This window comes from Lagopus muta, chromosome Z (assembly GCF_023343835.1).
Source record: "Lagopus muta isolate bLagMut1 chromosome Z, bLagMut1 primary, whole genome shotgun sequence".
Classification (NCBI taxonomy): Eukaryota; Metazoa; Chordata; class Aves; order Galliformes; family Phasianidae; genus Lagopus; species Lagopus muta.
Genome location: NC_064472.1, coordinates 29952957 through 29974469, shown reverse-complemented (window position 1 = coordinate 29974469; position 21513 = coordinate 29952957). Strand labels below are relative to the sequence as shown.

The 21513-nt window shown below is 35.4% G+C and overlaps 1 protein-coding gene across 9 annotated transcripts in view; it reads left to right on the top strand.

Moving 5' to 3' along the window:
* The window catches only part of PTPRD (protein tyrosine phosphatase receptor type D), a 1217200-nt gene that overhangs the window by 511947 nt on the left and 683740 nt on the right, over positions 1-21513 (top strand). For all 9 annotated transcript variants that reach the window (XM_048930990.1, XM_048930989.1, XM_048930988.1 and 6 more), the window contains exon 6: positions 4798-4846. The gene's annotated coding sequence lies outside the window, so the exon portion shown is untranslated. The remainder of the gene's footprint in view (positions 1-4797; positions 4847-21513) is intronic.

The window sequence follows — 21513 nt, the reverse complement described above, 5'->3', positions numbered from 1 at the left end:
CCAAGTGTACAATCAATTAATATTGAGATGTTATAATTATGAAATAAACAAGAGAGTTGGACAAAGCAGACTAGGATAACAAAAAGAGAATAAGTAGAAGGCTTACCCCTATCCTGGGCTCACCCACAAAACACCAGTAGAGGCAATCTCCAGAAGAGATCCTTCCCTACTGGTAGCCAGCTCTTAAATAGGTCTAGGAGGGGGGGAGCCTGGTTCCACCCCTTCCGGCAGCACAGGTGAATTGCCTTCACCTGTGCTCCTCTGGATGACTCATTGCTTGCCTCAGATGATCAATCAGAAGGTCAGGCTGTGACTTATCAGTTCCCCTACACACAGTATATGTAAATAAAAGTAAAGTTGTAGTAGTTTGCTGATAAGATTTGCTTTGGTTCACTTTGATTCATGATTGCAGTCTCAGTGTTAGTTTTAATTTTTTTTGTTCTGTTCTTGTCAAAATATGACAATGTACCTGAAAGACAAAAATTTTTGTAATCAAATTTGTTTTGTTTTGTTCTTCAGTATTGCTAAGCAAGGCTTTCTAGTTTATGAAGGATTTTTCAATGAGTTCGTTTTATTTTTTTTTTAACAAAAGCATTTTTTATCAATATGAACAGGAGGAAGAAACAGTAGAGCACAGCCCTGCTGAAAAAGCCTTGGGACACACAATGGATGGCTAGCTGGATATGAGCCAGCAATGTGCCCTCACAGTTCAGAAAGCCAAATGTATCCTGAGCTGCATCTAAAGAAGCATGGTCAGCAGATCAGGGGAGGTGATCTTGGTTTTCTGCTCTGTGCTGTGAGGCCTTACCTGGTGTACAGTGTCCAGATGTGGAATCCTCAGTACAGGAGAGACATAGACCTTTTGGAGCACATCCAAAAAAGGGCCACATAAATGATGCAGGGATGGAATGCCTCTCCTATGAGAACAGGCTAAAAGAGCTGTGACTGTTCAGTCTGGAGAAGGCTCTGGGGAGACCTGATAGAGGCCTTTCAGTATCTTGAGGAGGTGTATAAAAAGGGTTTATTTTGCTAGAGAAAGAGACCAAACTAGAGGAGAGGAGATGTGGACCGAATATAAGGAAAAACCTTTTTATGATGAGTATGATGAGGCACTTGAAAACGTTGCCCAAAAAGGTATTGGATGCCCCATCTTTGGAGGCATTCAAGGTCAGGTGGGACCAGGCTCTGACCAACATGATCAATCTATAGATGCCACTGTTCATTGCAGGGGAGTTGGACTAGGTGACTTTTAAGGCTCCGTTCCAACTCAATTGATTTTATGGTTCACAATGCATCAGTACAGTTTACTGGATGACCTGGAGTTGAGCTCTGAGGAGAAGGACTTTGGAGTCCTGGTGGATAACAGGTTGGCCATGAGCAAGCAGTGTGCCCTTGTGGCCAAGAAGATCGATGGTATCCTGGGGTGTCTTAAAAAGAGCATGCCCAGCAGGTCAAAGAAGGTGACCCTCCACTTCTACTATGCCTTGCTGAGGCCACATCTAGAATACTGCATCCAGTTCTGGGCTTTCCAGTTCAAAAGACAGGGAGGAGTCCAGCAGGTGGCTGCAAAGATGATAAAGAGTCTGGAGCATCTCCTCTTTGGGAAAAGGCTGAGTAATCTGAGTCTGTTCAGCCTTGAAAAAAGAGGGCTAGGAGGGATCTGTTAAGTATTTATGAATATCTAAAGAGAGGTGGGAGGCAAATGGATGAGGCCAGGATCTTCTCAATGGTGTGTAGTGATAGGGCAGAAAGTAATGGCATAAAACTCATATATAGAAAGTTTCATACTAATATGAAGAAGAACTTATTTACAGTAAGAGTGTTGGAGCACTGAAACAGGTTGCCCAGAGAGGTGTGGAGTCTCCTCTATGTAGTTATTCAGGACCTGTCTGGAAACTTACTTGTGTGACCTATTGTAGGTTACTTGTTTAAGTTGGGTTGATGAACTCAGTGATCTCTTAAGGTCCTTTCAACCCTTGCAATTCTGTGATTCTGTGAATTGAAGCAGTTTACATAGCTATCCCTAAAACAGTCTTTTTCAAAATTTTTTGTTCATTCCATTTATGCTTTCTCGTTACATTAAAAAAAAAAAAAGTCTGTAATCTTTTGTTGTTCTTAATAAATATGAAAAGAATTCAGAAAAAAATCCAAATGTAATATGCGAACATTGGTAAGAAAAAGATTTGAATTGTTCAACTTAACTGGCACTGTTTCTAAAAGCATCATCTACATCACAGAAGGGAGAGATACAACTAGTTTTTTTAACTTATCTACAAGACTAACGTTTATTGCTTTGTTTTTATCATCGTTTTTAATTAGAGCTAAATCACAGAATAATTTTAAAAAAAAACATTAAAAAATTATCCTGCTTTTCCTAATACAATTTAATCTTACATGCTTCCAAGAGCTAAAATGGATCTAGCCTAAAAGTTGTGGAAATTTGTTTGCCAAATTTTATTGCTGCACAATCGCAAACAAAATTCATCTGTAGCATACCAAGAAGAGCTTGCTTTTCTTCTTAGTCCTGTGCTTCATAAGCCTTGATATGTTCAATACTTCATTGTTACTAACATTTATTATGTTTCATTACAATTTGCAATTCAATTTATCAGTTTTTTTCAGTCAGTTTCGTTACTTTTATTTCAGTAGCTTTGTTTTAAGAAATCTTACCTATTTTACAACTCTCATTTTCTACTGTGATAAAACTACCTCAGTGTCATGATTTCAGCTAAACAGGCTCTTTCTTTCCCCAAGTGAGCTAAACATTTTATATCAAAACCATTCAGTAATATCAAAATGTTTTACAATTGTAACAACATATACTCAAAATAATAGAACAAAGGGTGATGTGAGCCACAAATAAAATTAAAGTCTTTTATACAATCAGATTGTAAAATATTTTTGCATCATGTGGCATTTTTTCATCTGTGGCAGATCTTATTAGTGGTTCAATTCAACTGCTTCTATAACAACTGAAAAAAGAAAACAAAGAAAGGTAGAAAATGCAGAAGGATATTTTAGGAAAATTTGTTTGAAGGGAGACAGTTATTTTAAGCTTTTAACATAGGAGGTGTTTCTATTATTGATTTTTTTATTTGTGGGATTTTTTTGTTTGCTTTTTTTCTTTTTCTTTTAATAACATAATTTTTGCATCTGCACTGTCAGGACAGTCTGCTCAGAGACTCAAAAAACCTGTACCTGAATGCAGCAGTCATTCAGGGTCTATAGGCTAAGGACTTCAAATAAGTAAAAGTTACTAAGTTTCTGGGCCTGTGTGATTCTCAGTTTTAAATGTTCAACTCAGTGCTTCATGTTAGAATCTTAAAACGTGGAAGTAACCATGTATTTTTGGTGGATAAACCTTGTTCAAATATATGTGGGTTTTTTTCCTTCCTTTTTTTTTTTTTTTTTTTTTTTTTTTTTGAGTATGTCTAACACTGACAAAATATCTGCACTTCCTTGAGTCATCACTAACAAAAACAAGGGGAGAAAACAAACAAACAAACAAATAAATAAATAAATGAAAAGAAGAAGTAGTACCTAAGCAAGGAAAAAAATGCCAGAATTTGGCAATACCTTAAGCACTGAATGGATTATCATAGTATAATAATAGAATATCTAGATTATGGGCATACATACCTCCTCTAAACATATCTAGATTATGGGCATACATACCTCCTCTAAACCATGCAGATTGCTAATACAGCTTTTAATCTTCTTTTGTATTAATTGTACTTAGTTTAAAAATAAATGCAATAGTACATTCATGCACTATTTTTTTTTCATCCTTTTTTTCTATTATTCACATATATTGAGACCTTCTGTATTTTGCAATATATCTTTGCAAGATTTTAAAATTTATGCATTAGTGTTCATTAATGTAAAGTTGAAGAATAATTTACTGTAGGAAAATATCTTTTTCGTTGTTTTTATTAATTTAACAGATAACCTCAAGCCTTATTAATTGAATAACTATGATTTTAGTATTGATAAATTTAACAAATCTTAATAATTACAAAGAATTACATCCAGTCCCATGAAATGAATTTTAATTCAATGGTGAATCATTTATATTTGATGCTTATAGAGGAGTTGTACTGTACAAATCTTTCTTCCTCTGCTTATAAAGAAGAAACTGAATTTTCACATACCCAGATTTATAAACATCCACCCCCATTCAATACTTTCACACCAATGCACATTCATCAGTTTTCACAAAGCACTGATACTTGTCATACATTTTCTCTATGATTAACTTATTTTTATTTCATACCTGGAGCCACATTGTTATAATGTAGTCTAAAGGAGTTTTTTTTGTTGTTTTTTTTTTGATCGTCTTAGCACTTAAATAATTTGTTACTCAAAAGAAGTGCTTATTCTCTACTTACTCTCAAAAAAATTCCCAAGCAAACTTTGAACAGCTCTAGTGTGCACTCAACTCCTTGTATACAGTTATCAGTGACACACATCAAGCACCATGAAAATTCACAGATTCTCAGCTAAGGTAGAGTTAATTAATTTTTTCCTCAGAACACTGGTGAGGAGTAGTAGTGATGATAATGTGCATGTGCGTGTTTGTGTGTACCTGAAATGATTACGCATTAAAGTTTAGGTTCTGATGTACAGAATGCTTCACCCAAAGCTATTTAATGTTTTAAACGTATTGATTTTCCTATAATATATGTGTATGTTAATTATTTGATGTATTGAAATATCAGGTTTCTAATTTTTTATCATATATCCAATATCCAGCCATTTATTGCCAATGTTGATAGGTTTTTGTTCTGTATTTTTCAGATCTCAGGATAGAGAAATTTTGAACGAATTCCAATCCTCTAATCTGAGGGTAAGTGACTATTTTTGCCATTTCTTTTCCATGATCTTGAACGTTTACAGGAAGAATTACATTACAACATATTACTGTGATTCCTGGATCAAAAAATAATATAGAGAGGTAACTAGTCTGGAAATATTAGTTATTAATTCTTAGTTGCTTTTTGTTTGTTCATTTGCTTGCTTGTTTGTTTTTTTCCTTCCAAGAGAATGTGATGAAAAAGTTATTTCTGTACCTACATATATCTACAAGCATTTATTGTTCGTTGTTTTTTTGTTTGTTTGTTTCTTTTTCTCTTTTTTTCTTTTTTTTCTTTTTTTTTTTCTTGTTTCTTTTGCTGAATTTCTTCAGTGCTACACTTCGGAAACTTAATAATGTTGCATTTTGGGACTACTAACAACATAGTCTGGAGCAGACTATTTCAAAGGGAAAGAGATAACATCAGTCAAGAAGTTGAGTGACTGTTAAAATGATAGTTTCTTCAAGCATAAGCAATAATTTTTTATGTTGAATCTCTTATAAGCAACTGTAGCTTCAAAATTAATAAGGGACAGGAACAGTAGGAATTAAAACTTCTTATCACGTGAAGGGTTTAATCAAAATATTTCCTCTTAACAGAACTTTAATATGACAGTCTTTAGAAATGAAACGCAAGTTGGATATGTTTCAGACAGAAAACTAAGATCATTGGAAATCTCTGTTTCTTTTTTTTTTTTTTTTTTTTTTTTTCCATGCACAAAGACTTTTGAGAAAACCTATGTTTAATGTGATGTCATTTGAAGTATGTTGAAATTTAGTATGTTGTTAAAAATAATTTAAATGTGATATAATAAAGCTACTAAGATAAACTTAACCAAAGAACCAAAATATTTTCCTGTGCTTTAATGTTCTTTCATAGTATTAGGTAGAATAAAGTCACATGATTTTCCTATAACAGGAGAGAATAGGAGTAGTGTACAATCAAAATAAAACTCATAAAGAAACTTTATTTGCATAACACATATAGCTGTCAAGCACAGTTTATATATGGGCAACAAACAATGTTCCTAGATAATGGAAACCTAAACCCAGGAGTATAGTCTGACAGTTTTATTTTGTGATTCCACTGTTCATGTGAAAATAGTAGTTAAAAAACAAACAAACAAAAAAGAAAAAAAACCAGCAGAAATAATGTTATGTTTTACTACGACACTTTCTAAAAATGGGTTAAAACCTTTAAACTTTAAACTGTATTTGTATTTCAGAAGCCTAAACTCCAGAACTTTGTAGTATCAATTTTGAACATTCAAAGAGAATAGTTTTCCCCATTATTTGGGCATTTTGTCACTTCGTTTCTAACCCTGTTCTTTCATTTTTCCATGAAACTCTTTCTTGCATTTAAACTCATATTCACTGAGGAGTGGAGTATTGCTGTCTCACATGCTCTACACTGCACTTGTAGGGGCTTCTCTGAAGGCTCCTATACACCTGCATGTGATTTTGAGTTGTCAATTGTAAGTCTATAATCTAGTTTAAATTCCAGATCTCTCATATTTACTGTTTTCTAGATATGAGTGTGTACAGGAACACATAGCTTACTCAAATTCTTGTAAAGATCCTCTAAACATGGAAATTCTTGTAGTGGTAAGACCTAGTATTTTCAGAATTCTTACCTATATGAATGTCTGCCTTTTGTAAGTTTATAAATATCTAATAGTTGAGGAAACACTAAGAGTTTTACAATAATGCATTGAAGTCAATAGAGAATTCTTATGACAATAATGTGCTACTTGATATTGAATTTGTGTTGATTAATTTCTGCCTTATGATGCTATTAAAATAAATGGAAGTATCTACGTGTATCATATACAATAAGCTTTATTTTTGAAGAAAAACAAAATCAATAGTAGCTTGTAATGTGGGAAGTCAGCATACCAAAGACAGCTTAAAGAACATTTTGTATTTATGAATGTAGGAGACAACCAAGATTATCACATTGGTTAACTGATAATTATCATAAATAAAAATTATGCAAATGAATTTTTTTAAAAAAGACAACGTATTAGAAATGACAGAAATGAACTTTTTAATGGGAAAATCCAGTAGAAAAGAAGCTCTATATTCCATTTGTATTGGATCACTTAATTTTACCTTATGTGGAACAATGAAAATCTGGCAGGAGTTTGATGTAGAAAACTATTCATTTCCAATACCATAAACTTTCCTAGCTGTTCAAAGTAGAAAAAAAATTAGTATAATTCATTTCTTGTTCAAATGATGTAAACTAGTTGTGGGATTCTCTGCAATGCTACTCGTAACCTGCAGTTTTTTTATAGTTTTCTTGTTTTTTATTTTTTTTTTTTCTCTCCAAATAAATATGATGTAGACAGTTCAAACCGAGTCTTCAATGATACAGGCAGTTAGTGAAGTGTTGAAAATGTTTGTGAGTTCCGGATCACGTTGAAGTGCAATATTGTACTTTTTTTTTTCCGATAGAATTTTATAAAGACTTGTAGCATGCCTGGTTTATAATAAATACATAAAAAATAATTGTCATGGATAAATCTAAGTAATATTGGCACTTTTATGACAACAGTACACATTTTGTGCATCTTACTATGTTTAAAAACACTAACAATATGTATTTATTAAAAGATAACTTAATAGGTTATTGCTTCCAATTTTTCTTAATGATTTGATCAGTTTTTATCATGAGAAAGCTTAAAATATATATATAGAAAAAATGAAGGACAATGATTTTGTTACTGGAAGAATAATACTTAGAACTTGCTTCAGCTTATGTCAAAGACATGTCCATGCCATCTTCTGCTGCCAAATATTTATTTGTTTCTGAAAAAGAAAAATAATTAAAATAAGAAAGTCTTTATAATTACCTTCCCATTCCATCATAATTTTCTTTGAAAGATTTGTTTTCACCCTGGGATGCTAAGAAACTAAAAATATTTTGATAGCTGTTCAGATTTATCTTTGTTACATTTTCAATAGTTTTATGTCAGTGAAAGTAGTGTCAAGAAAGGAATTTAGCATGATATGTGAACCTCAGTTTTATTGGATGCTCAGCTTGCTATTTCTAAGGACTGGTAGTTAAAAAAAGTGACTTTTCTGGAAGAAAATAGTCTGATCTACAAAAATAGATAAAACAGACAAGCAACCAAACAGATAATATATTTTTCCCATGAATAAAATATTCTCATACTTCATATTAAATTAAAAGAGAAAGACTTCTATACTGAAAACTGCCTAAGTTTTCTAGTGTACGTATTCAAAAAATATTGATTAAAAATTCTACAGTGACAATCTGTGGAAAATCATCATCAGAAAAATTTTATACTGTCTTGATTTGCACCTCTAAGAATGCCATTGCATCCCTTGAGAATATTATTATTTCCAGAGAGAAAGTGAGCTTTAACTAAAAGACAGATTTTTCAGGTGAATGTTACAGTGAGAGTAAATTTATTTTTATTTTAAGCTAGAGATGCATCAGAATTTTACAGACTGATATGATATATAAAAGGCTTTTTGAATAGTTTTCAACCAGCAATAATTGCACCATAAAACTTACCTACAGATTTTATGGGAAGAAAGAGACTAGACTGTCTTGCATTACATTACATTGTTGTAAATACCAGAAGACAAGGATTTATTAAAACTAAATGGAGTCAATCAAGAAAGAAATTACAATGAAATGCTACTATATAAGCATTATTTTTTAAATAAGTTTATCCAGTAGCATTATTTAAATAATGCATGTCCAATCTTTTGGCTTGCCAGGTCCACATTAAGTGAAGAGAAATTGTCTTGGGCCACATATAAAATATATAATATAGTTAATGCACACAAATAACAATACTTATAAACAAGTATATATATATATAAAAAACATAACAATGGAGAGCAACAAAAACATAAGCTAGTGGAATATTTCACCTTGTTTTTGCATCAGTCTGGTTTGACATAAGTGGTTGCAATTGTTCACGAGTTCCTAAGTTGTCCCTCATAGATTTTTGAAGAAGTTACGCTCTTCTTGCATTATATAATAATATATCAAAATACATGCATTTATTCACTATAATTTTAGCTTGTCATAATTTAAGTGGTTTTGGAAGCTGTTAGTAGTTTGAAATAGCACGGAGCAATTGATTTTCACCTTGAAGGGATTCATTTAAATGAAGGAATTCATTTAAATGAATGGTCAAATGCACCAAAAAATGCTAAATCTAAGAGACATTTTTAACCCGGCACAAATTTTCCTTTTAATTCCATGAATCATGAAATCTTTTTAGCATTTTATGCTAGCTTAGCCACCTTACTTCAAAAAAGTAAATGGCATCACCATAATCAGCATACATACTTATAATGAATTGCCGAAATTGTCAAGGATTCAGTCCTTTGGACTTTATGAAATTCACAGCTTTGATTATACTTCGCATGACATTATTACTTTTTTAAAACTGCTTTTTCTTCTATTTATTTAAATAGAAGAATAGAATATTAAAACTTCTTCTATTTATTTAAAAAATATAAATTTTCCTGATGTGTGATTGTCATTGAGTTACCTCTAGATCTGTGTCCATGACAGGGGACAGTAGGCCGACAGGCCCACTGTCCTGGAAAAGAAAGAAAGAGAGAGAAAAAAAAAAGTCAATGGGCCGGTCCCATTACTAATGAGGCAGGGGACTTGTGGACCCACACCCTGGAAAAGGGAAAAAAAGAATGGTAGGGAGATAGTAGATGGGTCTAAAAACAGAATAGAAGAAATCATCTGAGGAGGAATATTCTTTTACTAAATAAGGTATCAGAGTGCAAGATAACTCAATATAACATAATACAATTGGGAATGAGGCCAACAAATCAAACAAAATGACAGAGAGTGTCCAAGCCAAAGGCCTACTCTAAAGCTGCAGGCAAAAAACAAGATGGGGACCATGTGCTCCTTGACAGTGAACAAAGAGAGAAGCTCCCGACCTGCTAGGACCTCCATCTCTCTTCCTCTGGGTGTGAAGTCCTTTGGGGAATGCAGCCCCCCCCCCAGTCTCCCACTAAGAACCAAGCACCCAGAAGCAGTGGTCCAATGAACCAGAACATTAACTTTTAACTCTCAATGCTTTACATGATGTTATGGTGTATAATACAACAACAAAAAAGTCACAAGACCATGACAGTAATATTTCAGTGATATTTCAGTAATATTTAGTGATATTTCATGAAAATTGAGGTTCTGGCTTCAATTACATCATCATCTATTAATTTTCACGCAGACAGTAGTGACACACTGGAACAGGTTGCCAAGAGAGGTTGTGGACTCTTACTTTCTGGAGGCATTCAAGGTCAGTCTGGATGTGGCTCTGGACAGCCTGGTCTAGTGGTTGGCAACCCTGTCCACAGCAGAGGGGTTGAATCTAGATGATCTTTGAGATCCATTTCAACCCAGACCATTCTATGATTCTATGAATTTTATAAATACCTCTTTTTTTTATCAACCAACACCAGAGCAACAGCTTTACCAGATGTGTTGATAGAGATTAAAGAAAATGGCGTGAGTGTAGTTTTTTATGTTTCATGCAAATCAAGAGATGTAATTGTGTCTTTTAATGGCACCAAAAAAGCTGTTTCTTCAATGACACTCTATTCATTATAATTTTATGTCTATTAAAAATGACAAGTTGAGCCATACCTTTAGCATCAGTACTTTCATCTACCAGAAAATCATAAAATTTGAAATTAACAGCTTTGCTCTCCATATTTCTACAAACAGATTTTCCTCTTTCTTCTGTTTGCCTGGCTATGCTCTGTCTGAATAGACTAATCTTAGAAAAGTCACTTTTTTATCATTACAAATTAAACTTGCTGTACTTTCTATATGTTACTTGATAATATACTCATCATAGTAAATCTTCTTTTTTCCTCACAATTACGTTTACTACCACAAAATTATATTTTAGAATAAAGTCCATTTTATCTGTAGCTTTAAAAAAAAAAAATTACATGCGTGACAATCCATGTTAAATCTGGTGAAATAGTTGTCACAGAGTTGGCTAGATCAATTTACGTCCGTGACTGGGGGCAACAGGCCTCTGCCCTCCCCCCTCACCCCAGTCACACAAAAATAAGAAGGAAGGAAGGGAGGAAAAAAACAGTGGCAACAATATATGGAGGAAAACTTATTTTACTATAATACCGGAATACAAGATAACAAAATATAATACAATTTAATTGAAATTGAGATTAATAAATCAGACAAGATGAGAGAGAGAGTTCCTGGGACCGAGTCAAACCTGAAAAGCTTGGAACGGCTTGGAAAGCACCCTCCAGCACCCACTGCAAGGCAGCAAGAGAGCGCCCCCCCCACCCGGAAGGGCCAGATCCCGTGACTGCTGTAATGTACAGGGATAAGTACTTGGAATTGGGGCAGTGACACTTTAATGCCCCGTACACTACATGATGTTTTGATGTGGAATACTGAAACCCAAAAAACAAACAAAACAAAACAAACAACAACAACAAAAAAAAAACATAGAACCATAACAATAGTAGAAGAAAAAACTTTTTTTTTTTTTTTTTAATTATTTTTTTTTAATACAGTTATAATTGACTACCTGAAGTTCTTTTAGGAAGTATATGAAAATATGCCATCGACACAAAATTTCTCTTAATAATTAATGGAATTCTCTCTGCAGCAATAGCAAGATAAAAATTCTATTGTCCTTCATGGAAATGCTCTTTCATATTCTTTTGTGTGCATCCTGTGGAAGAGGTTTTTTTGTTGTTGTTGGTTGGTTGATTTTTGTGGGGTTTTTTTTTTTTTTTTTCTGTTTTGTTTTGGTTTATTTCTTTTCCTGAAGTTTCATACTCTGTAAAAACTGCATAGATATATAACAGAAAAAAATTAATGAGGGAAGAACAAGATTTTTTTCTAATCCCTTCGGAATTCTGGATACACAATATACACAATTTTCTTCATAAACAGAGATGGGGAAAAGATACAGAGCCTCACTTTCAAAGAGCTCTAGTTATCGTATTTACATATATATTTGGTCAGAAAGACCAGTCAGTCAATCTGACATGAATATTTTAGAATTTTTTAGAGTTTGTATTGAAGAGAATCACTCGTATGCCATTTAAATAAACATACAACTAAGTTCACAACAAGTATTTAATAATTAGCAAAAATAGTAGTAGTAAAAGTAATAGAACAGCAACAGTAATAGAAACATGCTGAATTCCAATTAGAAATAATTAGTAATTTTAATAAATACAGTAGAGAGCACAAAGTAACAATGTAAACTCAGAGACACTAAGTCTCATGTCATTCAGCAAGAATTTTCTACTGGTGATTTTCTGTAAAGATTTATGCAATTTTTTTCTTCTAAAAAAGCCTCCTGTTTCTGTTAATCAGATTGTCACTTCCACTCAGTTCATTTTGTTACACTGAAGTATAAAGATGAAAGGGAGAATGGGCTAATCTGACATAATTTGAGTTTTTTACAGTTCAGACTTTATTTTATAATCTGAGTAATTTACTAAATGGACTGAATGAGATTTCTCATGTTTTGTTATGTATCAAATTCAACTTCTTATACAGAATTCTAAAGTAATGTTGCCGTTCTGAATCAAATTAATTTAGAATCTGAATCAAATTAATTAGCTGCATCAAAAAAAGTGTGACCAGCAGGTGATTCTTCCCCTCTACTCTGCTCTTTTGAGATCTCAACTGGAGTACTGCATCTGGAGCACTCTTCTGGAGCCCCCAACACAAGAAGGACATGGTGTTTTGGAGCAGGTCCAGAGAAGGGCCACAAAGATGATTAGAGGGCTGGAGAACCTCCTTTGGAAGGATAGTCTGAAAGATCTGTGGCTTTTCAGTCTGGAGAAGAGAAGGCTCCCAGGAGACCTTAAATCGGCCTTTCAGTGACTGAAGGGGGCCTACAGGAAAGATGGGGAGGAACTTTTTATAAGGGCAAGTAGTGACAGGAAAGGGGAAAATGGTTTTTTAAACTAGACAAGGGTAGATTTAGACTAGATGTTAGGAAGAAATACTGTGAGCGTGGTGAGACACTGGAACAGGCTGCCCAGTGAAGTTGTGGTTACGGTAGTATGATCAGACTCGATGATCTTTAAAGCCTTTTCCAACCTGTACGATTCTAAGACCAGGCTGGATAGGACTTTGAGCAGCATGATCTAGAGGGAGGTGCCCCTGACTACAGCGGGGGCGTTGGAGCAAGATGATCTTAAAGGTCCCTTTCAACACAAATCAATGTATAATTCTGTGATTCTATGACATTTTAAATCTCATTTCAAAATTAAAATGAACTGAAAGGGAAGAAAAGGAAACATTACTTGCTAGAACAGACAGTTCTGGGTATATGTAAAACAGAAATACTATGATTTCTGTAGTCAACTATTTTTTCAAGTACAACCTCTTTCTTCCATCTCTTTCTAGTTGTCGTATCTGTGCATTGAAAAATTACAGAAGGCTTTGCTTACAAAAAATTTCTATGATATAAATATCTTCTTCTCTTTGTTTTTCCCTCCTGCCATATTGAGACTAAGTACTTTTTGTATTATGATTTATCCTTTGACTACTGATACCTCTATCAGTCCTTATCAGTATGTATCTGATCAGAAATGTGTTATTTGTTTGGTGTGCTTGGAGATCAAGTTTAGGCTTTTGTTGAATCATTGAATTGATAATGAGGAAATGGAGGGAGAAAAGAAGTAACTCACATTGAGAAAAAAGCTTCAAAGCCTATTTAAGTCTGCAACTGCTTTCAACAGAGTGTAGATAACTCCTGTAGCAACAAAATGGATAACATTTCACTGTGTAACTGAACAGAAATCAACATCCAGCATGTCAGTGTTACATGACAAATGATTAATAAACTGCTACTCTCATCGGTAGATACCAATCTTCAGTGGCTGTTATTTCTGAATTTCAGAGTAGAATTTTATTCTCAGATATTCTTACACTGTAAACCACTTTTTTCTTTCAGTATAAATCACCCTCTTCTCTACGTAGAGAATATATGTGGCTATATTAGCTATATAGTAAAATATATCCTGCATATTTTATGTTCTTCTGTTTATCAAACTAATAGCCGAACACCAGCAGAAGAAGAAAAAAAAGCAAAAAAAAACCACCTTACAAATAAATTATAATCAAGGTGTGGTGCAGAAATTGAGGTTTAGAATGGAAATCTCTGAAGGTTCATGGAAAAATTCCAGTGAAGACTGGATACCACCTTTCTGTAAATAGTAATACAGAGGCATATTGTGGATCAGAAATGTTTTGTTTCATAATGTAACTTATTCTTCTTGCTTCCAAAACACATAAAACATTTTCAGATAATTTCCACTAATACCAAAAAAGCATAAGATCCTAACATTTTTATTAATTTTACAGGTAGTGTATATATGGAAAATGATTGAATAACAAAGAATCTTTTTTAGGTAACCAGTTGTTTGTGAAGTTGAAGCACTATGTATAAGGAACAAGATTTAATGATGGTTAAGCAGCCTACCTTGTATTTTTGTGCACTTTGGGAAGGTTTTCTTGCATTGGATGTATCTTTTCTTTCTTGAAATATCAAGATAGGTTTAGGCAGTAGGATGAGCAAACAGTGCTTATTATGTTCAAGATAAACTTCTTCAAGTGGCTTCATCTTGAAAGAAAGTTAGGAAAAACTTGTTCATGTAGTGACGAATTTCATGAATGAAACCCAGACTGTATATTGTAATTATTAAAGAATTCATGTTAAGCTAAGACAGAGCCAGAGAGACGAATGGATATGTTACACTCTTTGCCTTTCTTTCTTTTTTTCCATTTTTTAAATAAAGAAGATATACTGTAGTGACTTTCATTATTTAAATGGGAGCATACAGAAAAGTACTGGAGGGATTTTTTTTCAAAGAATGTAGACAAGATGTAACAGCCTTAAAATAAAAGAGGATAGATATAAGGAGGAAATTCTTCACTATGAGTTTGCTGAGGCATTGTAACAGGCTACCTCTAGAAACTATGGATGTTACCTCTCCCAGAGTGTTCATGGCAAGGCTAGATGGAACTTTGGGCGATCTGGTCTAATGAAAGAAATCTATACCTATGGCAAAGTAATTAGTAGAAGATGATCTTCTTTGTCCCATCCAAGCCGAAGAATGCTGTGATTCTGTGACTTCACCTGCCAATATCTCTTCATAAAATATATGAAGGTTTACAAGGGAAGGATCTGAGAATATCTGTTGAAACTCACAAGCAGGAGTCTGATGAAGACAGGCATTCTTCATGGAAGATTTGTTGCTGTTTGTACTGCTTCCTTTTCTAAGAACATTAGAAGAGAGGGAACATAAAGGGAACCAAGGCAATGTGAAGCTGCCATGTCATCATCTCTCATACGTTCTGCTATCTGAAGGCTGCTTCTGGGTTGCATTTGTGCTACAGCAGTGTCTGATACCTCGGCTATATCTGTCAGCACAAAAAGCCATAACATAACCAAAGTCATTGTCAGGACTTTCCCTTTCCCCATGATTACTTCATTACTCTGCTTGTGCTTATAATTTTTTATAGAAGATCTTATTAGAATGCTAAGTACACAGAAAAACAAAAAGCTACAGAGATATGCATCATCTTCAGTAATCCGTAAGAAATGTCAACAAAATTCAGAAAATGAGTTTGAAATATTACCTTTGGTTGTGGGATACAGTTCTCTCTAACAGTCTGCCAGTTGATTTTGATGCTCTTGGAAAGGATTAATTCATTATTTAGTTTTTTCAGCTTATTTGGAGTTTTGTTTGTTTGTTTGTTTGTTTTTGTCATAGTTTTCTAAATTCTACAGAGTTTTCTTTTTGTCTTTCCTCCAAATCATGTTTCTTCTGAGTTCTTCATAGATGTTAAACTCAAAGGTATGTTTTCTATTCTCATACATCTGAAAGCATGCTCATTTTCTAGAGTAAAGGTGATTAGGAAACTAGGAAACATTTTGCTTCTTTTTACATACATGTATATTTTTAAATCATTGCAGACCCCTTTTTATTTATTCACGTCTATATACTTTAATCATAATAATAATCCTGTAGGTTTTACTGCTGACAAGGAAAAATATCATAGAAGTCTTCAAATACTACTGAATATAGAAAATATATTTAAGCTTATAATACTTAGTGTATACAGAAGACCATAAGCTGACGATGAAACAGATTTAAGGTGTATCTTACCAGACCTCTGTGACTTCTGATTTTAGGGATGGACTGACAACCTGAGAAACCTGAAAAAAGTTAATTTTCCCTTCTAATCTCCTATTTGTCTTCTTTCTGGTAGCAGAAGAGATTAAACTGGAGGGAGCGCTCAGTGACTTCATGTGTTCTCATATTAAGTGCTTGTTTCTGACAGGATTTTAGGGTTTGCAGATTGGCTCTTCCTTCCTCATCTACCAAATACACGAAGCTGAATCTACATCACTGTGCAGCCATGGCCTAAAGGCTTCTTAATGATCTCCTTCACCTCCAGGTGGATGAATACTACGTTTTATTACCCCATTTTTATTAGATCTAAATAAACATAGGGCACCTTTTCCATCCTATTTCTGATCCAATTTTGGGGGGGAAAAATAGCCCTAACAAAGTGTAAATAAAACTGTGATAAATACTGCTTACAGTTTTTCCTCTGGTATGTCCTATAGTTCATAATACTGGTTATCCAACAACCATCTTTCTTCTAAACCTGTGCTTTTTCTCATATTTCTATTATGGCAACATATTTATTTATTTATTTATTTATTTTCCTCTATTGGGGTAGATAATCTAGTTCTCTCAAATGAAAAACAAAGTTTGAGGAATTCTTTATGTAAAAATATATCAGATCATGATGAAGTTATACCATGCGTTCCTTCTGTTGCTCTCCAACCATGGCAATCTAGTCATTAGTAGAGGAAACAAAACTGAAATTAATAACAAGTAACTCAGAATTGAAGCTAGTAAATCAAATATATGTCTGAGAGGTGGAAAGGCCTCACCATAACACCGAAGTGTGATGTGTAGTCAGGTTGAGCAGCAGGGACGAGAGCCAAAAAAGGGAAGGTCTTGTGACCTTACCAGGGTTATGTCTCCTCTCTGAATGTAAAGTGTTCTGGGATGTGTAGTTTTCCTTCTCTTATGGACAGATGCCCAGAACTGGAGCATTAACACTTTAACTCCCTGTGCACTACATGATGTTATGGTGTGGAATATTGATAACCAAGATCATAAAACCATAACATTCAACCCCTTATTCCACATTACTACATTGTGCTTAATATATACAAAAAAACACAATAATTAACAAGCATTAAACACAGGAACACACAAGCTATGTGTATATATACATGGAATTACAGACTGCAGACTGTCCCTTGATAGTATGTAGGGTGGTGGCAGGACCATTGCGATTCATAGATCCTTGAGTGTTGACCAACAAGTGGCTTCTGACAAATGCTTTTCCCAATGCTTAGATATTCTGTCACCCATTTCTTTCAACATGGTTTTTCACAACCCATTGTGTCATTCAATTTTACCAGAGGCTGGTGCATGATAGGGTATACGATAAATCCACTCAATGGATCTTTGGCTCAAATATTTACAAGAGAACTTTTGAAATGAGTCCCATTACCTAATTCAATTCTTTCTGGAGTGCCATATCACCACAAGACTTGTTTTTCAAGACCCAATATGGTGTTTTTGGTGGTATCATGGGGTACTGCATATGTTTCAAACCACCCATGATGGTGGTCGCTTCCATCATGATAAGCACATAACGCTTACCACTGCTAGTTTGTGGCAAAATGATATAATCAACCTCCCCATATTTATGCTTTTGCCATCACCCTACCCCCACAGAGATATCATTCTTTTGGCTTGTTTAATTGCTGCACTTGTGTCACAGTCATGAATAACCTGTGCAATAGCATCCATAGTTAAGTCCACCCCTCGGTCTCTAGCCCACTTATATGTTGCATCTTTTCCTCGATGGCTCGAAGTTTCATGGGCCCACCGAGCTAGAAGTAATTCACTCTTGTGTTACCACTCCAATTCTATTTGAGCCACCTCAATTTTGTCAACTCAATCTACCTGATTGCTATTTTGTTGTTCTTCAGTAGCTCGACTCTTGGGCGCATAAGCATCTACATGATGCACCTTTACAAACAAATTCTTTATTCGGGTGGCAATGTCTTTCGACAGTTCGGCAGCCCAAATAGCTTTACCCCTTCTTTGCCAGTTATTTTGTTCCCACTGCTGTAACCACCCCCATAAGGCATTTGCCACCATCCATGAGTCAGTCTAAAGATAAAGCATGGTCACACAGGTAAAGCCACAAGGCCATACATGACATAGTGTTACTGTTGTCTCTTGCTCAAGCAGGAGGACATCTTCTTTTGATAGCTGAGACATTGGAGGCTGCAGGTTGGGAGGAAACCAGTTCAATCAGTCCCTCCAGTAGTCTGTTTTGGAAATTCTGGTCCCCAATGGATGTATCTGATACCATCATAGATCCATCAGCATAATGCACGATAGACAGTTCGTCTATTATATCTTCTTAATTGTTCTCCATTTTTTCCAGTTTTTCAGCTAATTTTACAGTGGCTGAAACACAAGCTCATAGTGGGCTTAAATGTATCTCAAAGTCTTGAAGTTCATTAGTCAGTTCATTTATAAGGGGTATTCTTTCCCCTCTGCCATACTTTGCTGCAAATATACTGGCATACCTTTCTGGTGCACTCTTTGTGAATATACACCACGTATTTGATGTACACCTGACTCTCTCAGGATCACATTCTTGGTCTGGATCATCAGGAATGAATATGTAACAATTCCTCCACGATGTATTCTCTCAAATAATGGATGTCTTTTTCCATGTCAGTCCATTTCTTTTTCTCAGGCATGAGATATCTTTGAAGGGATATTTTACTTTTACGGCTAGCAGTATCTGCTTCCAGAGGGTGAAGAACCCATTCTGGCATGTACTTCTGGTATTACACTGTTAGTAGCTGAGTTCCTAGCAATGCCACCCAGTTGGCAAGATACTCTACTATATAGTGACACACTGTTGGCCACATTTTCCCAGCATCAAAGTATCTGGGTGACAATAGGCTCATTTGGATGGCATGAAAAGTCTTTTCTCAGACCTTGAATTTCATTCATTTTCAGAAATCACTCAGTAATGGTAACAATATCTTACCTCCTACTCTTTCAGGACTTCTTGTAACCCTCCTGGGCATTGGTGACCATGATCTTACTGGGGGTCTCAGCTCTCCCTCTGGATGCCATGGATCTCAGTGCTACTTCCCTGGATCTCTTTCCTCCTCTTCTCTTACAGTGTCTACTTCCTCTACTTTCTCCTCCTCCTCTTTCTTTTGTCCTAAGTGAGTAGAGATTTGTTTCATTTTCCTTCCTCTTACAAGGGCAACTGACATCAATTCTGATGCCTCTTGTGGTTGATAAGGTTGGTCAGTTCTGATGCTCTCTCCCTCCAGCTAAGCTCGGAATCTGTCTCATTCAATGATAAGGGTATTTAGTTCAGATTCAAGCATGACTCGATGATCCTGAATATTGTTTAGTTCAATCTGGAGACCGAATATTGTGAACTCTCTCAGTTCAAAACGTGTCCCGAACTTGAGGATGTCCCTCTCAGACTGGAGGGCATCCCACTCAGACCAGAGATCTTTTCTCTCAGATTGGAGATTCTCTCTCTCAGATTGGAAACTGTCCTTCTCAGCACAGAGACAGTCTTACTCATTTTGTACTTTATTCCAGAGACTCTCACTTTTAGCTTGGAGACTATCCCCGAAACTCTCTCTTACAGCCTGGATACTATTTCTGTACCTAGAGATTCACCCTATCAGCTCTGAGACACTCTCTTTCAGCATGGAGACTCTCTCTCTCAATTTCAAAAACCCTCTCCCTCCCTGGGATAGTATTGAATAAGGCCCAATAAGTCTTAGCTAGGCCCCAAATCATTTGCGCTTCCTCAGATCTGCCTAAGCCACAACATTCCTGTCTCAAATATATGTTTAAGCTCTCATGGTCTTTCAGATGTTCAGGAGAAGCTCTCCAAGAGCAGAGAGAAAGAGATTCTAAAAATGTAGAATGAGAGATACTTGTTATAAAAGCTATAAAGCGCTTTTGCCCACATTCTCCACCAAGAATGTTGAGAGTTTACAGTTTACAGCTGGTTCGACCTGGTTCTGTGACTAGTGGGGTGGAGGTATCCATAGATCTGTGCCTCCGGAAAGAGAAAACAAGAGACCCTGAATAATTAAAAACAGCCACAATGATCTGAGGAGAAACAAACTAATTTACTAAATATAGTATCAGAATACAAGCATTCCAAGACAAGGGGGAATGGTTTTAAACTTAGACAGGGGAGGTTTAGGGTGGATATTAGGAGGAAGTTTTTCACTCAGAAGGTGGTGACACACTGGAACAGGTTGCTGAAGGATGTTGTGGATGCTGCCACCCTGGAGGCATTCAAGGCCTGGCTGGATGTGACTCTAGGCAGCCTGTTCTAGTTGGTAACCTGGCACATAGCAGGGGAGTTAAAACTAGATGATCATCATGGTCCTTTTCAATCCAGGCCATTCTATGATTCTATGATTCCATGACAATTAGAATTGAAGCTAATAAACCAAATATAATGAGTGAGAGAGTTTGTCAAAAAGGTGGAAAGACCTTACCTTAATGCTGCGGTGAAATGTGCAGTTGGGTCGAAGAGCAGGGAGGAGAGCTGAAAAAGGGAAGGTCTCGTGACCTTGCCGGAGGTTATATCTCTTCTCTGAACAAAAAGTATTCTGGGGTATGTAGTTCTCTTCTGGACAGGTGCCCAGATCTGGAGCATTAACTATTTAACTGCCAGTGCACTACATGATGTTATAACGGGGAATACCAATAGCCAAAAATCATAAAACCATATCAGGCTTGTTCAGTTTGGAGAAAAAGAGGCTCAGGGGGGTTCTTGTCGACATGCATTAATGCCTGAAAGGAAGCTGCAAAGAGAACTGAGCCAGGTTTAGTCAGGGATGTCCATTACCAGGACAAGAGGCAATGGGCAGAAACTGGAATACAGGAAGTTCCATTTGGACACCTGGCAGCACTCCTGTTCTGTGTGCATAACAAAGTACTCAAGCAGGTTGCTCAGAGAGGCTGGGGAGTCTCTGTCCTTGGAGGCTTTCTGAAGCTATCTGGACATGGTCCTCAATATTCTGCTGTAGCTTTCCCTCCCTGAGCAAGGGTACTGGAGTGTATGACTTCTAGAGGTCTCTTCCAACATCAACCATTCTCTTATTCTGTTTTTGTACAGTGGTTTTCCACTAGGGATTGGCAAGTCTTATTAAATTAGGATAATGAAAGTCATAGCATGTAAAAAAAAAAACCACGAACATTTGATTATGCTTTTAATATTTACTTTATTCAGGGTTACCTGGTGCTTAATTTTCTTCTGAATGAATGAAGGCAAGAAATACCAGAATGTATTCACATCCTAATACTTCAGTTCTGTTCTAATGAAAAACAGGTTTTTATCTTTTTTAGTTCTTCATTTCTTAATAGCAATCTTACAAAGCATTTCTGGGCATTGTATGAGAAAATACATACTTTAACCTAGTGGTACTTAAGAGAACAGTTTCTACTGAGTATATAGAATTTATCTATTATAGATA